This window comes from Varroa destructor, unplaced genomic scaffold (assembly GCF_002443255.2).
Source record: "Varroa destructor unplaced genomic scaffold, Vdes_3.0 BEIS01000004.1, whole genome shotgun sequence".
Lineage (NCBI taxonomy): Eukaryota > Metazoa > Arthropoda > Arachnida > Mesostigmata > Varroidae > Varroa > Varroa destructor.
This window is the reverse complement of record NW_019211457.1, coordinates 31,813,953-31,830,804: the sequence shown is the minus strand read 5'-3', so window position 1 is coordinate 31,830,804 and position 16,852 is coordinate 31,813,953.

The window sequence follows — 16,852 nt, the reverse complement described above, 5'->3', positions numbered from 1 at the left end:
CAAAGTATATGCAAGATCCGTGCATAAGGCAGGAAATTCATTCTAACTTCATAAGGCGAGCCGTATTTGCTATGCATCTGTGTTATCCCGGCGCTGTTGATAGACATGGATTTAAATCAGGACCACGTACGATAGAACGTAATAGTAACCGTTTTGACTTTAGCCATTTATTAATTATTCCATTTTCAGATAAAATTTACTTTTATTCAACATACCATAGTAAAACCTACATTCTTCACTTTCGAATAAGACCATAGAGCTTTCTACTTATAATTATTTTTTGAAAAATGCAAAAGGAGGGGGAGGACTACGTGGCCAACGTAAGCTAAATCACCTACATTTAACTTAATTCTAACGACCGTATATACACATTTATAAGTTTGCTATTTAAAAAATTATTTTTCTTGAAAGATACATCACCAAACGAGGCTGATGTTTGGTGCTATCGTTACTGCCATTGCCTGGAAGGGTTTGTTCGCAGAGGGTAAGCGCATGGCGGCGTATCTATCAGCCGAAACAGTCCGAGCGACATGGAGGCAAACCAAAGGGCATCAACGGCCAAAGTAGAGAACCATGGTGAACAGGAATATGGTGACGTATAGCTTAACGATGGTTAAAAAGTTCGAAATTGCAATAATTGCTACTGTTGGTCTTGTTTATGTTGTGCCATGTCCTCTCTCTCACTCTGCTGTGTTTCTTAGCCTTGTTACTACCTGAAACATTCTGGAAATATTCTCTGAGGGGCCATTGTATAGCACGAACATGACGAGTCGTTACCGGGTGACGCTGCCGAGCGAAACATTGGTCGAACCAACGGAAGAACGAATGAAGCAACGCGGAACCTATTTAGACACCGAAAACGATCAAGGCGAGACGCACTTACCTTAGCACTGCTCTAATTAAGGTGAGAACAGGAAACGCTTCTTAACTCGACGGAAAGTTGACGAAGTAAAACAGATAGGCACTTTTGGTACATACAAGTTAGCTTCAAGCGAACTAATGCCGCTCGACCACTTTTGTTTTGATCTCTCTCTGTCTCTCACACAGCCGCCAGCAACAGTGCTCCCGATGATGTCACTACAGCCCTAATTCTCATTTCTTAAATATCCACCAACGTTGACGCGTTGGCGGACAGCACGACGACCGCCTGCAGCAGTGGCCTGGAATAGTTGATAGCGTCACGGCTCCGGTACACCTGGTGCTACGGGGCGCCAGGCACCACAGCTTACTGTTAATGGCTGCGATTGCTGCTGGTGACTCTGACGAACTAACCAAACCGACCGCACGGGATTGTGGTTGGCTGTTAGCAAGCGTCTTTTCCTCATGTAAAAACGTCGACCCGTTTATAACTAGCCTATTTGATGAAATACAAGATTTTAGGCCTATGATTCTCCTCGATGTCCTACTCTTCTACGTTTTCGTTATTTCATCCCCAGAACTCGCATTGCATCTGCTGCTACTGCTCCAACGTTGGTGGCGTTGCTGTCTGCGTCCGAGTTCGCGACGGCTTTACCGGCGCCAAATCTAAGGTTGCTCCCTCATGCTATGACATTCCAGGGGACGCCGGGGGAAGTGGTGCCCAAGAAATAGGTTCCGCGATACCGTATTTGTTACTCATGTGACGTTGCTGCTTCCTCAATAATGACCCGTTTGCTCCTAACATTTTTCTCTCAGGCATGAAGGAAGTATGCAGTCGCTGGATAGTAGCGGCGAGCTGGCCAGTCGGTTAGCATGCGGGCCTGGCAGGTAAGAAGTCACACTGTTTTTTGGTTTCATTAGGAGATGCCAACGATGTCGTTGTCAATCTCGACCTAGTGCACATTTACTAATCGACTTCTAGGGCTAGATTAACAGCTAGCATAGCATGCGTTTGCTTGTCCTGTCTGCAGGTAACCTATTCCACATTTCATCGCACTAATACTTACCTGTTTACCCAATTATTCATTAGATCATTGGCCTAATCGGTAAAAACTGACGGAAAGCCTCGTTTACCTAATTTGCCCGCCAAGGTTCCACACTTCAAGTTTTCCTTAGGTCCTTCTTGTCGTTACTTGTTTTTCCTTCACCAGACGTGTTCGACCATTCCACCTGTTCTCCACATATGCTGTCATTCCTTTGAATCAGGCGTATAACGAAATTGCAGTAGCTTTAGTTATACTCCTTGTGAACGCTCCATTATGCCAATTCTAACATACCTTCAATAGTATACGTTACTATTTTCATATGATAAAATGCATGCTACTACCCGACTTGGTTGACGTTTTTAACAACCTTGCTATTCTATCATGAGTCATGTTACTCGAACGCTGCTTGTGGCCTGACTCCCTTTAATTTTGAGCACTGCCGCTAGTATTTCAGTAATTTTTGAAGGTTCAACAGGACCATTGCCAACTAGACAGCGTCGTGATGCCGCGTTGGAGCCTGATTTTCCCTTACTTAGGGTAGGGTTTATGTGCTTGTCTTTTCACCCCCAATGGGTGCAGGTAGAGAGAACCAAACTAACCTCACTCCGACCTCTATGTGTAGCCGCCTTAGCGAACTCATAAGTGGAACTACGCCGTCCAATCAGTGAGCAAGCCAACTTGAACCGAAAGAATAGCCTAGTACAGCTAGTGTTACATTCAGGTGGCCTGCGGCCCACCAAAATGAAGGGATAGAAGGATAAAAAGGCTAGGACGAAGTCGTTTTGACACGCGAGTAATTAAAATTTAATAATAAATTACATTCTCGATCAAGATTAATGGGGCTTTTTTAGTTAAGTTGGGGTCGCTGCCGCTGCTACTGCCAACTTTCCTTGCAGCTATCCGCCGGACACTTAGCATGCCGTCGCCCTAGTCGCCTTGAACAAGTAGAGACGCATTGGCGAATCTTCCCAACGAGTAAGTATTTGTTCCCCAATTCAGCTGAAGGATGTAGATACCTTCCCTGTAGATACCTCGATAGCTTTTCATCTGGCCTGTCTCTGTTCGTTTCGTCTGATTGCCAGGTGCCAAGGATCTGTCGAGCCCGCCTAACTGGGTCAAGACTTAGACTGGTCAGGGAGAGACTCAAGTGTTGATCGATGAATGTCATAAACAATACAGCTAGTGCAGAGGACAACAGGAGTAACAGGCACAGAAGGCCTCAAAGGCGAAAGGGCCAACCGGGCTGTCACTGAGTACTCAACTGGATCAAGCCCGGTTATACTGTACAGCCCTGACATATGGCAGTGGCCTACAGAAAGATGCTGTAACCGCTGCTGTTACCTTCACTACTGCTTTCTTTGAAAATTAAACGCTGTCTAGGTCGGCCGGCCGAGGGTTCACCCCAAATCGGCTCATACAATAGATTCGTGGTATTATCTGACGTGGCCGCCATGTCGAAACAAGCGCCGGCCCGCGCTTGGGGTAGCACGATTGGTTGGCCCACTTTAAGAAAAGTTTCCAGTAGCAGCGTTGGAGAACAAGGACTAAAAGAAGGCACGCAGCTAACATGAGTCGCTTGGGATGCGGAAGTAAGGGAGGAAGTAAAGGGACGGGCTGCGCTATGGGTACCCTAGTAGAAAGCGTTTTTCAAGACCTGATGAGATGAAATAGGATGGCTCCCGACAGTCTCGGATCAACAAGCGGGTGCTCTCTGCCGACAACATGTCTCGGAACCCTATTTTGTTCGCGGGTTGAAGGCCGCCTGGGTGGTCGGTCAGATAACATCTAACTGGATGGAACTTCACCATAGATGAAACCTCACCACTTGAATTACGTCGTCAGTTGTTTTGTCAGATGCATTAATGTATCTAAGAAAGACAGAAGGCTTATATTGTCGTTTACCTATACTGTCAGTTAAGACTAGCTATACACCACTACTGACTATTGTGCGATTTCTACACGGTAAATTTAATGTGGCATTGATCAGAGGATTCTCATAGAAAGCTGCAACCTGCCGCTTTGCTTTATGCATTTTGTATTATCGATTGCATTATTGTTATTATTATAGCTAGCCCAGCATGAATAGAAATCGAATGTTGCTCATACACACAGCATAGTCGTCTCTGCATCAGTTGCCATAGCATTTGTAAGCTTTTTCTTTGAAGATCCATGCTTCATGTTGACAATGACATTTTTTTGGTGTATAGGTATAGATTGGCCGATTTTTGTGTATTGGTAAAATCTGGGGATATGGAGGAGTGAAATTAACGGATTGGTAAGGTCGTGTGGGTGATATCTTAGACAGCCGAGGTAGGGTAGGACGAGTTTTTATTTTGACACTTGGCTCGAGTGGGCTTTCGGGCTAGCTATCCGGCAACCTAAATTTGTTGCTGTCTACAGTTTGTTCTGAAAGAAGGAAGGAAGATACGATACCAGAGGTGCGTTGCACTACACTAACTACTATACAGGAAAAGTGGTCGCGTAGCAGGCGGAAGCATGGAGGGGTAGTCACCAAAGTGGCAGGAGCAAGGACGCCCGAAGGATAAAAATGGCCCGGAGGCAGGCAGTAGCCACGTTTAGGCCCTTGCTTTCCGCGTTGCGCTTCCCGTACCGGAAGCGGAAGCCATACATAACCCAACTAGGCAGGCAACGCAGGTGAGATCGCCGCCTGCCAACAAAGAGTAGGGTATTAGCCGGAATTAACTTTGGTTCCTGTGTCCCAATTCTCCCGCTACTCCCCTATAACCAACGCCCTCTTTACCTTCCTCCCCCGATTCTGCAATTCCAAGTTTCTTATTGAGTCCTTGTGATGCTGCTGCTACTCCTCGCTTTACTTGCTCCGGTATGACTATTGTTCCACAGTGATTCGTACTCCTACTAGTCCCGTAGTTTCAACAATCGCGTCCCAATAGCTGAGAAAAGGCCCGACTAAGATATCGTAGCCAAGCGATGCTATTCCTGCTGCAGTCTCACAGCCTAACTACTAGAACTACTGCTATACTACTACTGGTGTGCTATTGTGAGCACTGATGTTTCAACGTGCTCCTTCCACTGCTAAGCATAAGCGGCAATCGCTCATTATTTCATTCTGATCCAGTTCACCTGGTTTATCCATCTGTCTACAAGAAGGGCGAGCAGCGCGTTATCGTATCCGCACACCATGATATACATCAGGCCAATCTGCAGGAATCCGATCAACCATGCGCAGCGATTGATAAATTCATTAATCCGACTCTACGTCGGATTACCGATGACACGAAGTCATGCATGTCTTCATAGCGAAGATGTCGCGTCGCCATCATTGCGTAAGATATGACACGGGGTTTGCTGACAAGCTATCATCTCGATATATTAACGCGGGCATATTTTAAGACCACGATGATTAAACAACACCTCTCATCTTTGTCGTCGGTTTTAGTTTTAACAAATATTTTAAGAAGCTAAGGGTATTTTTTCGAGTACTTTCCTGCCCTTATATAAGGCATGTACTTTGAAGCCCACAGGTAAATAGAATGATGTTTGAGTCGTGCATGCAAAAGCTATAATTTAAGCTGAACTTATAGTTGACAGTTTGTCTCAAAAAAGTAATAGACAACTGGAAATTTGAAAATGCCAAAAAGTGAAATTCACGCCTACAGCATTGGGCAAGTTTATCGTTGTAGTTCACAGTTGCGTTCGATTTTACATTTAACTGAATATTATACATATGTAAGCTATTTATTAGGCGTCTCTATACTGTTACTTTTATGCTGTTTAGCAGCGAATTGAACGGAACAGTCGTTTGTATGTGTACGTCCATCTTTGGCACGCCCATCAAGGCGTATATATGGAGCTGTCGATTCAAACCACCCTATCGTACCACCAACAATCTGGCGCTCCTACCTAATTCAAGACAAGTCACGCCTCTCATTTCTACATTATCACTTTATTTGTTCAGGTATTCCTTTTTGTTTAGGTCCACGCTATATACGATGTTGGGTACCGTCCACGGCCTGGCCGCCGGTTTCGGGACTAGGATAACGGTAGCAGTCAAAGAAGCAGCTAGCGGTGGCACGAGGGTGAACCCAGACGGCAGATACCATGTTGTTATTGATGTTATCTTACGCGGAGAAAGCCGCAGGCGGCTCGGATCTGTTCCTAAGGTTCCCCTTAATATCTCGCTTCTTCAGTTTGCTCTTCCTGGTCTTTCAGGTTTCTTCCCCCATTTTTTCATTCCGGCCTTTGGAAATAACAACAAAGGGGAGTAAAGGTCTGCGGCACATCCCAGCCGCCAGAGCGCCCCTATATTCTCCCACTTTCAAATAGGCCCTTATAACGTATACGACCCGCCATTCGTACTGCTGCTGCTTAATGAGAAAATAAATAACTAACAGCAAAAAATTCTGTGGCCATATTTTTGCGGAACGTTGACGCCTCCGCTGCCACTCTGGTTGCTTCTGGCGTTGCGCGCCCCCTGCTTATATTTTAACACTGATCGACTCCTTGAGGGGACGACAACGACAGTAAAGCAAGGAACTAAAGGGAAGTCTTCTAGGGAAGCTCTTTTCTAGGTTGGAACGCAAACGAGAAGGTTTCGTGAGGAGCACGCACGGTCCGATAGAAGGGTTGGAAAAGAGGAAAATACCGGGAAGGATAGGCAGTAGCAGCGTCTATGAGATGTAGAACGATGAGCAGTACATGTATAACGATGGCGTAAGTGGAAGCAAAGTACAAGACGAAGGCGGGCGTCAGAAGGTGGAACGAGGACGGCTTGGTTACGAAGGCCCGACGATGACGAGCACCACTAGTAGTGCGAGGAGATAGAATGACGTAAAAGATAGGACAACATGGGGGCGAAGGCAAGAGACAGAGGCGACAGGACCACCAAGACGCAGCGCCAGCAGCAGTACAGGCAGAAAAACGAAAATTAGCCGGCTAGAATGGCTGTGACGAACGATGACTAAACTGACGATGACAAGAACGAGAGTTCGCTTCGTCAAGTCGGCAAAGGAGAGGGGAAGATAGAACAGAGAAAGAATGATAGCTGGTGGTACCGAACGAGAAGAAACGGGGGCGTATGAGAGAAAATGGAAGAGGGAGAGGCACTATTAAAGGAAAACACACCGCGAACGGGAAATATAGGGAGAAACAGTCAGCAATTAGCAAACGTTCAGCAGACAATAGCTTGGCGATGGTGCCGAGATGGACCCGACAGACGGGCAAAGGGAGGAAAAAGCCTAGCAGGTTCACGAGAGAACCAACAACGGGTCGAAGGTAAGAAAAGGGAAAAGGATGGCAAACTACGAGAGCCGTCTGGCCGGCAAGCAAAGAGTAAGCAATCGAGCGAGCTAGCATCGGCCCATTCGCGTAAAGGAGCCTCAGGTCCAAAGGCGTCAGAGTAAAATGGGGGAAAAATCAGACCAAGGGGCAAATGGCTGAAGAGTGGCTCTACGAAACAAACTGAGAAGTACTGAAAGCAAGGCAAGGAGGAGTAGGTAGCTGGCAGGGATGGAATTAGACAGGGTCTGGTGAATGGAACTATAAGAGCTTGTAGAAGGTTGGTTTGGGCTGGCTGTATGGCGGAGCAGTTAGTTGGTAGATTCGATGGTCGGCTGGTCACATGAACTCGCTAGCAACAAATGGAGGTGAGGGATATTATGTAGGCAGGAAAAGAGAATAGTAGATGCGGGACCGCCTCTGTTGCCTGCAGGTATGTTCCCGCGCCCATGCTAGAAGATAGTGCTGGCTAAAGAACGTCGACGCAATTTTCTGGCGACGAAAGTAGGCCTGTTGAAATACTATTCACGATGGATGAATAGCTTGATGATGAGATGATAATAGAAAATAGTTAAGTTACCGTCGGGAAACCCCCTTAATGAGATGTTCTGTATTTATGTATAGTGTGTGCATAAGTAAAAGGGCGTTCAGCAGAGCCCACAGGTGCAAATATATATTCTGTTTAAGCAGTATATATTCTATTTAAGAAGTTCATAAAAGCGTTTAAGAACTAAACACTTTGAAGATGTTAGTCGTTTACCTTGCGAAAATCGTGGAGACTGTTCTCGAAAAGCACCAGTTTATTGGGAATTACCTTTAATATAGTCTGACTGATTTTCTTTCTTGCTAATGAAGAATTTTTCAAGTAAGGCACAGAAAATACGCATCATATAGGACTCTAAAGTTAGACTGAGGCAGGATTCAATGCGACTTTATTTTTCGAAACATTTTGTGCTCGTGATGGACCGCCTTTTGGCCCATTCTATCAGCGAACCATTACTGCGTTTAAACATCGACGAAACGTGTCTGGCACCGCGTATAGTGTGCTGTATTGCCTCTATGTCTTGTGTTATCTAGACTCCTACACCGGAAGTGCAGGTGAGGTATAATGGCAAAAGCACTAGAAATAGATTTGAAAAAAGTTAGATCTCACGTTCATTGTATGTAATAATTGCCTAGTATTTTAATTGCGTCCGCTGAGTGTAAAGGTTTGTGTGTGGAGACAGCCTAATCATCCAAAGGCCGCATTTGGTTGTATCTCGCTCGCGGAGATTTTACGGCTCTGAATGTTGAAAGATCTCATTGCGCCACGGAAATGTTTAGAATTTGAATAAAATTATTGCTTTTCCAAGCTTACACTGGAAGAAGGTCACATATGCATAGCATCTTAAGTAAGGAAGTTCTTCTTTTCTTCAAACTATGCAGACTTAACGTTTGCGTATTCATTGTGTTGGCGATCTCATCTCATAGCGACGTTTCAGACCCAATCTCTCAGCCATATAGTCTACGCGCGTACGTATAAAATATTGCTATATTTACCTTTAATTCAAAATTCAATGAGACTTTTCACTGTTTCTTCCAAAAATAGAATATTTCGCGAATTTTGTAGAATCTGGCCCAGCAACCTCTGACCTTGACTGCCAGCTTTCTAGACAATATCTGTATAGTTACATTTGTTGAGTACAGCTGTTTCAATAATCTTTTCTAATTATTCGCCTTTTTTCGTTTGCCTATCACTTGAAGGTATTTTCATACTTTTAAAGGAATACGCTGCTCCTACCGCTTCAACAATTTTGTTATTAAGATGAACAAAACCACTCGGCCTTTAGGACATTCGCTCTCATATAGCAGATTCCTTGGTAAGGTACCAGCGGGCTAGATATAGCATTTATCTCACATTGACTTCCTTAGCGCCGCTAGTTCTACCTTCCAAAATGCATAAGTGCCTAGACTTTCGTCACCCACTTTTGGTTCTTACATTTCATTTGTTTCATTTGTTGTTTTGACAAGAGCAGCTGATCTACAAGACAGGCAGCTTTGTAGCCTTTACGACGCTCTGTAGTCATCGTTACTCGGTCACACGTTAAAAGTAAACGGTTTCAATTACATTTTCTTTTTGAGAGACCACTCAATATCGATCGTAGTAACGTGCGCAGTTGTTTTGGAAGATCCGCAATCTGCTTCTCACCGTTACATCTCAATGCTAAACTGAAGTGTGACATAGTCCTCTCCAAATTGTCCACTTTGGCCACTCAGCTATGGTAGTGGTCTAATTAGGAAGTTGCTTCGTGTTCCATCCGAAGTCAATCAAAGCACAAAGCTATAGGTGTAGACATTTGCTTGTGACGATCGCTCTTTTCGATAGTTGGTGGGCAAATAATTTTTGCTTCAAGCCGTTCGATCCGAGCTACACAAGTAGTAAGTAGAACACTTAATAGTACTAGATATTATGTGAAATTCGAATGAGTTAACGAATTAGCTTGCTCAAAATGCTGTTTACACAGAGCGAAACCTTTTTTTCGAACAAACACAGTATAACTTACCCGTACAAACTTTGCCTGTATGTTGTAGCGTGAAATTGTGCTCGTGATTTAGCCTTCTGAATAGAGTCTACTTGAGTGTGTACGAAAGAAAAAAGGGGTTCGGTCCAAAGTGTCTACGATGCTTTGTGTATGTTCCAACATCTGCGAGTGTTTTACGTGGCCTAGCTAGCCCTGCTAAAACAACGCAAGCAGCTCTGTTTTCGGCCTGTCTGGCTGTCAGACTTTTTCATTCCATGTTCAGGGTCTCTGTTCTGGAGTAATGAACGATGCTGCTGCCACCATTGGTGATCGCGCTCTCTTTGGTACTATCTTTACCGCTTTCCCACAGACCCCGAGGTCGTCCGCCGCCTAGAGGCTTATTTACTGGAACGTTTTGGATGGCGGAAAGCATAGGTAACTTGGCCGGTCAGTCGGTCGGTAATCTGTCTGTTGTTCGGTGGCTTCCCGACAGGCAAGGACAACTAGATGGATAAAAGGGACTGAAACCGAAAAGGTACACATCATGAAGAACCCCCATCAGAGCCGTTGTTATTGCTACTAGTGGTGCTGCCAGCCCAACCATGAACGGAAACCTTTCCGACACCAGTTTTCCCGTTCCTACGGACACTTTTTTGCCTTCCCGTGTACGTTTCACCCCGACTAAATGGGCTTTCCCTTCGATGCTGAACTAAACCCAACATGCTTTAGCCGTCGCTTATAGCCGAAATGCTGCCGGTCGCAATTTGGACTTCTCCACAGCTACTGTCGATGTTTCAAAGCCACTTACTTAACTAGCGGGAGGGGTGTAAGGGAAGAGGTGGAAACCACTACGGACTCCTGTAAACACAAAAAAAATCAAACGTTCAAACCTATTTGCTACGATCTCCATGATGCTCCTGACCAACTTCCGTCATGTGTTTGCTATTCTATACAATCCCGCCTATGGTGTCGCGAAGGTGAGACGGTGTGTCCTGCAAGTGTTAGGTTTCCTACATTTGGTGTGCTATGGGCAGATCCTCGTCGGGACTGTAAGTGCGTTAATCATTTTAACAATACGGTCAAAGGGCGAATGGGAGAACACCCAGGGAGTGAGACGCTTTTCCACGTTTTGCCACTCGCGGTTGGGCTGGTGCCCTTTGGCGTCAAACGTTGCAGTGGCGGCGTGACCGGCTCGTCACAGCATTTGTGAATGCTTATCTCTCTATATGTGTATATACAGATGTAATTTTTGATTTCTTCTGTATGACTAGCTGATTACAATGCTCACTCTTACTGTTACATGGATTATAAGGACTGGTGTGTGAAACGAGATTTGTCTTAGTTCATTGTTGTCGGTATCCAATGAGCGGAAACCGAAAACGAAATAAATTGTTAAGCTATATTGAATGACAATAGCGGCTTATAAACTACAATAGCCTATTCGTCATTCGCAAACGGAGGAAGGCCTGATCCACGATTAGTACCGAAGCTGACAAATTAAGCTAAGCTGGCTTATCGTCCACACAAGTAAAAGTTATCGAGTGTAATCCTGAAGAGACGTCCGCCTATGCTATACTAATGTTATTCGGCTTTCAAATGCATTTTTCGTATTATGTACATTTCTATAAATTTTTCAAATAAACTAACTGGTCTTTGTAGTACTTACACGTAGCATCACGACCACCTGCGAATCATGTTGGAGTATACTATAAACTGTGCGTATACAGACCTTTACCACAACTGGGGAAAAAGCAAATTGAGTCATGTCATGTTATAAGTTCAATTATGCTCTCCTTGAGACAGATTGATCGTCCATCCAAATCTACAACGTTCAAGTTTGCTGCATCCGCAATACTCGTCGCAGTAACTTTTTAAGGGAAAAAATTGACTGTTCAAATCGCATTTTTGTAAGACTGATGACGACATTGGTTTGTGGGTGTGTCTTCAAGCATTATTCTGCTGGCAAAGTTAGGTCCACGATTATGCTGAAATTTGTACAAGCTACCATTGGCGTTTCACTATTCACCGTTTTAGCAAGCGAGGGTACATTACACACACATATAATTGATAAGATACCGCACAACGTCCACCACGACGGCGAGAATCACGACTGCTGCCGTGGCTGTTAATGAAGTACCGACATCACAAGGCTTCATGACAATTGTACTGGGAGCCTGAAGGCCGTAGGCAACAGCCGCAAGTCACGCAGGCGCTTTTGGAATTATGAAAATTTCATTTAAAAGCGCTTTCCTTCCCTACTACGGGCAGGGGAGTGACTGTTGTACAGGCGACTACCACCGCTAGGGGTAGCGACAGCATTTGGGTGTCCTGCCCACCCATGAACACCGTAGAACACAACCGTAGGCTCCTGCTGGCCCTTGTAATACTGGGTAGCCCGCACACAGTCCCGTTAACACATAACATGGAAGTCGTTTGTGCTCGAAAAAGAGTGGGTCTTAGGCCTGGCCGGGTTTCGTGGGGCCCTGGCCTCATCCAATGTGTTTACAAACAGAAAATACGAAACTACAACGAGGCAGTTACGATTGAACTCGACTCGAGCGTGGTGTGTTGTTGACTCATGTTATATTTATTTATTATTCAAATTTATGCTGCATTTTTCTTGCTGCTGTTCTTGGTGGTGTACAGCAAAGCTGTGTTTCTGAACGGGCAAGGTGGCGCAAAACGTCGATCCGCTGAAACCGAATAAAGCTAAGCAGGGATGACAGGCCTCTGCAGGGCTATGCTCAACGAGAACAACGAGCCGCTTTTGGCTCAACGACAAACACTGCTGCCAGCGGCAACATCGACTTAATCGTCAGAAACGAAAAATTTGGAAAAAAAGTCCTAACCTAGTTATGGGAACGGTCTTTGCTGTATCTTGCTTGCCCGAACACAATGGACGTCGCAGAGGATGGCTGCAGCGGTTGGCTGTTCTAACGAAAGGTATAAATTTACACTTCTTACAGGTCCTCGCAGGAGACGATGAATTGAAAAAAAAAGCGGTAAGGAAGCGCACATTTTTATATGGTACAACTTTTTACCCGCTGTTTCTAAGCTGCTTTTTGTTTACAATCGGTGTTCATACCGTCGTTCAAAGTTGCCTCAAGGATCTATGAGGACAAAAAACTCAATATGAGCAATATTAAGGTACCGAGCAAGAGAAAAGATATCCATCGCTGTTTCTATTTATCCGATTTCTACTAGGATATCGAAGTCAGTTGTCGCTCAATTTCAAACGTTGATTTCTGTGTCGTTTGGCTAGTGGGCAACCGCGTTTCCACTGAAACGTAGTGAGTATAAGCTTTTATAATCGAAGGTAGTAACTAGTAGTAGCTTTCGTAGCCTGATTCAGAATAATCGCCGAAATCATTGGATCGTCTAAAGAATTGTTCCTATAAAACCAGCTGATTTCTTGCTATATACATGACAGGGCTATATATATCCAATTGTCCAACAGGGTATTGGCAAATTCGCTAGCGTGTTACAAATATCGACGGCAACAATATTATTAGGCCTACGACCGATCATATATAGTATTTTATAGTTGAATTTGTCTACAATTATTTAAGTGACTAGATGCTAAGTTGGCACCGTAATTACGGTCTTACTGTCGTCTCAGATACGTAGATATGTAAATGTGCTTATTAAAATTTCACACTCCGCTGTAATCTAATCACTTGTACGGGACATTTACGAAGAACCGTACGTTGAGGTATAATAATGTTTGTGAAATATAAAGCGTAGATATTTTGAACGACGATCGAGTCTGGCTTAGCTTTCACTTGTAAAAAGCTACGATGAAACGCTGGTTCTGACACTAGCTTTACACTTCCTTGGAGTTACTTTCGGCTGAACTAAAATGGGCACAACAAAAGGATAGGACGAGAAAGAGGCAAGTTCAAATTCGTGGATCAGGAGGATTAGAACGGATTTGGGCAACGACGTCGGCGGCGGAAGCGGCAACGGCACAGATCTCTCTCAAAACGGCGGCAACTATGTACTGTGATAAACTACCAAGAGACCGATCAGACCAGGTAGTCCGTATTATACAGACGGAGTGGTAGCGGAAAGTATCTCCAAATCTCGAATAGCTGCATTATTGTGTTCGTTTCCGTACCGTAGTTTAAGCTATCATATAGATCGTTCGATTGTATCTTATTCAAACTTCGTTGAATTGTCACTCTTGTGGAGCGAAAGCGTACAAAGGTAAAAGAAACGAGGTGACTAAGGCCACGCAACACCCCACTTCCAGGCCACGCAGAGTAGACGTAGAGGTACAGAAGATCTCGAAGGGAAGTGTATATTGCAGGGATTGATACGATGTAATAGGTTCAATGCGATCGCCCGTTGTCTCTCTAGCTAGTGTACTGGCCGGCCATACATAATGTTGCTGGTCGAAAGCCACAAAAGCGTGTTCGTTTGTTTGACTTCGTCGGCTGTTTGTTGTAACATTGAAGCTATGACGACAGCGGTAGCCATCTACAATGTGCGTCGGTCATGTCCTGGCAGTTTCAGGTGCAAGCCACCCAGCTTTCGGTATCGAGTGCCGCCATTGAGGTGTGGCACAGTACTCATCCAAGCAGAAACAATCCCATCCTACCGATGGAACATACACGATACGTGTATAAGGTATACGTTGACAATGAGTTGTGAACCAAGCTTTCACCCACAGACAAGAACAGAAATAGACAAAGAGGAACGTTGTACAGGAGAGCGTACGTTCGATAGAACAGGTACAACGGAATTACAGTTACAATTAAATCGACGGTAAAAGCGACGTCGTTGGCTCCGTCTCATTATAGAAACGTTAGCAGCTATATGGCTAGACAGACATCAACAACGGTGGCAACAACAAGTGGTTACCACCAACATGCAAGGACAAAGCACGGCAATAGAAACAGAGGGGAGAGGAAGAAGTCATCAACAATAGCACAACGGCACAACAAGTGACGCAACAGCATCTGCAGTGTCCAGGCGGTGAGTCGGAAAAGGAATGGGAGCAGCTTTGTGAACGCTACGACCAGCGTTTCAGGGGCTCAGGTCGTCTCTAGTGAAGCTCGATAGATGGTGCGAGACATTGAAGATTAAAGAGTTTTATCTCGCTCTAAGCGCGCTATACGAGCAAACTGCTAAGAGCTAAAGGAAATAACGGAAGGGGTTCTAACATTGGGTTGGTTTACAGGGGTAACGTACTCCTAAATAACGCCGACGACAAAGGCAGTGGGCACGACAGTGGCTACGATATGGACAACAATAAAGACAAGGATTTTTACAACTGTCTGTGCAAATGAAAGCAACGATTTCACTGTAGTAATGCTCACAATTAGCTCATAAGGATGAACAGAGTAACGGCTAGGGTGTTACTTTGAAAAGGCTTGCAAGCACCAAGAGGCAAGGTGATATTTGTCGATTGTTCGACTCGAAATTGGTTATTTATTTGAGTCTAACTCTATCTGCAGAAACTGCCTTTAACATCTCGGATCTGCCGTTGTAGGGTTGAGTTCGACTGCTATAGGAACCCAATGAAGTTAAATACCACAAGTTTTCGGATATAAGAGTTTACATATATATATATATATATATATATATATATATATGAAAAATGGTTACAGTTTAGAGAACAATTTTCCAAAATATCAGATACTTTATGTCGAATTTTTCTTATCACCTAAAATTGCCTAGAGCGCGTTAGTGGGTCATTAAAATGAGCTTTCTTGCTTATGCTAAATTTAAATGTATTACTATTTTCAAACCGTTTGTCGCATGGATATTTTATGGACAACAGCGTTGCCCGGATCATGATGGCCTAAAGGATGACAGCAAGTCGTTGCTAATTCGTCGAGCCTTTTCAAGTGACAGCACACGCTGTTATTTGAAATAATTTTTGACACTACATTTTCGGGGTAGTTCGGAAACGCGCACGTTTTCGTCGTCGTCCTCCTTCGCTCCTTAAATCGCTTAAAATTCCTTTTGTGAATCGTCCATGCTAGCGATTTGTGGCCGGTAAAAACGATGAGAAAGCTACCTTTCGTTTTTTTATAGGTGTGCGTCTTTTTCTGTGCTTATCTCTACCTCACCCCTAGAAGGAATAAATAGCGCGTGATGGTTGCGAGTGGCCCGCTTTCAGATACTTCTTCCATTACCCTATGTAACTGTTTCCCTGGCATGCTTTCTTGATTGGTGAATACTGCTCTAAATCGCTGGTGGAAGAATATTTCACTAACTTCATTACGTGAGGGGCCACGCAGCACAATGGCTATTTGCTACTCCAATGGACCTGTTCACCTTTCCTTTTCTCCCGCGGTGCCCAAAGCCAAATTCACAGTCGATTTTCGAAAACGCACGCTACTGCGCAAACTGTGGAAGTTCATCAGATGAAAGAGCACTGAGCGGGAAAGAACCTTGGGGGTGATCAAGCGAAGAGGCGATTTCTGGCCCGTCACTCGTTGAAGCAGCACGAGAGTAAATGAGAACGAAAGAGTTCAGACAAGAGGCCTCACTAGCTGCAGCTTGAGAGCGGGGGTGCCGTATGCTGGCTAGCGGCTATACAAGAGATAGAAAGCATGGATACGGACATCGGTCATGGCCTAACTGGCCCCTTCAGCTTGTTCGGCCTATTCAAGTAATTGCTCCCAACTCGTTTGTTTCTGCCTCTTTTATTTCTGCTCTTCCACTTCTTACTTGGCGCCATTACGAACGAAAGCTTCCTGCTCTATGATCTTTCTGAGCTTCTCCTTAGCAGCCGTTTTTATCCCTAGGCATTCCCAACCATGTGCCTACCACACCCTTCACCTATAAGATCACTTTGCCTCCACAATGAGTGACTAAAAAAATCCGACCCAATTTTGCATTGAAAAAATTACTTAGGACGCTGACTTTTCCGTTCTTGTGTATTCGTGCGCCTCCAGAATGGTCGCTTTTCGAAAAGTCTTATCGAGGTTACGGGCTAGTTCCGATGTTCCTGACATTTTCCAGCGGCGATCGCTCATACGCAGCAAGCTCTACCAAGCGATATCGCATCTAAATTCGCAGTGGATAAGAGCTTGAGACGAAAAACTTTACTCCGGTTAAGCCAGACATGAGTTTTAAATAGCGTTTTAGTTTATAATGCTCGTGAGAGAAAAGAGTGCTAGAATCCCGTTAATTGTCTTCGTAGCGTTTGAGCGGTATAATTTGTACTCGATAATTTGG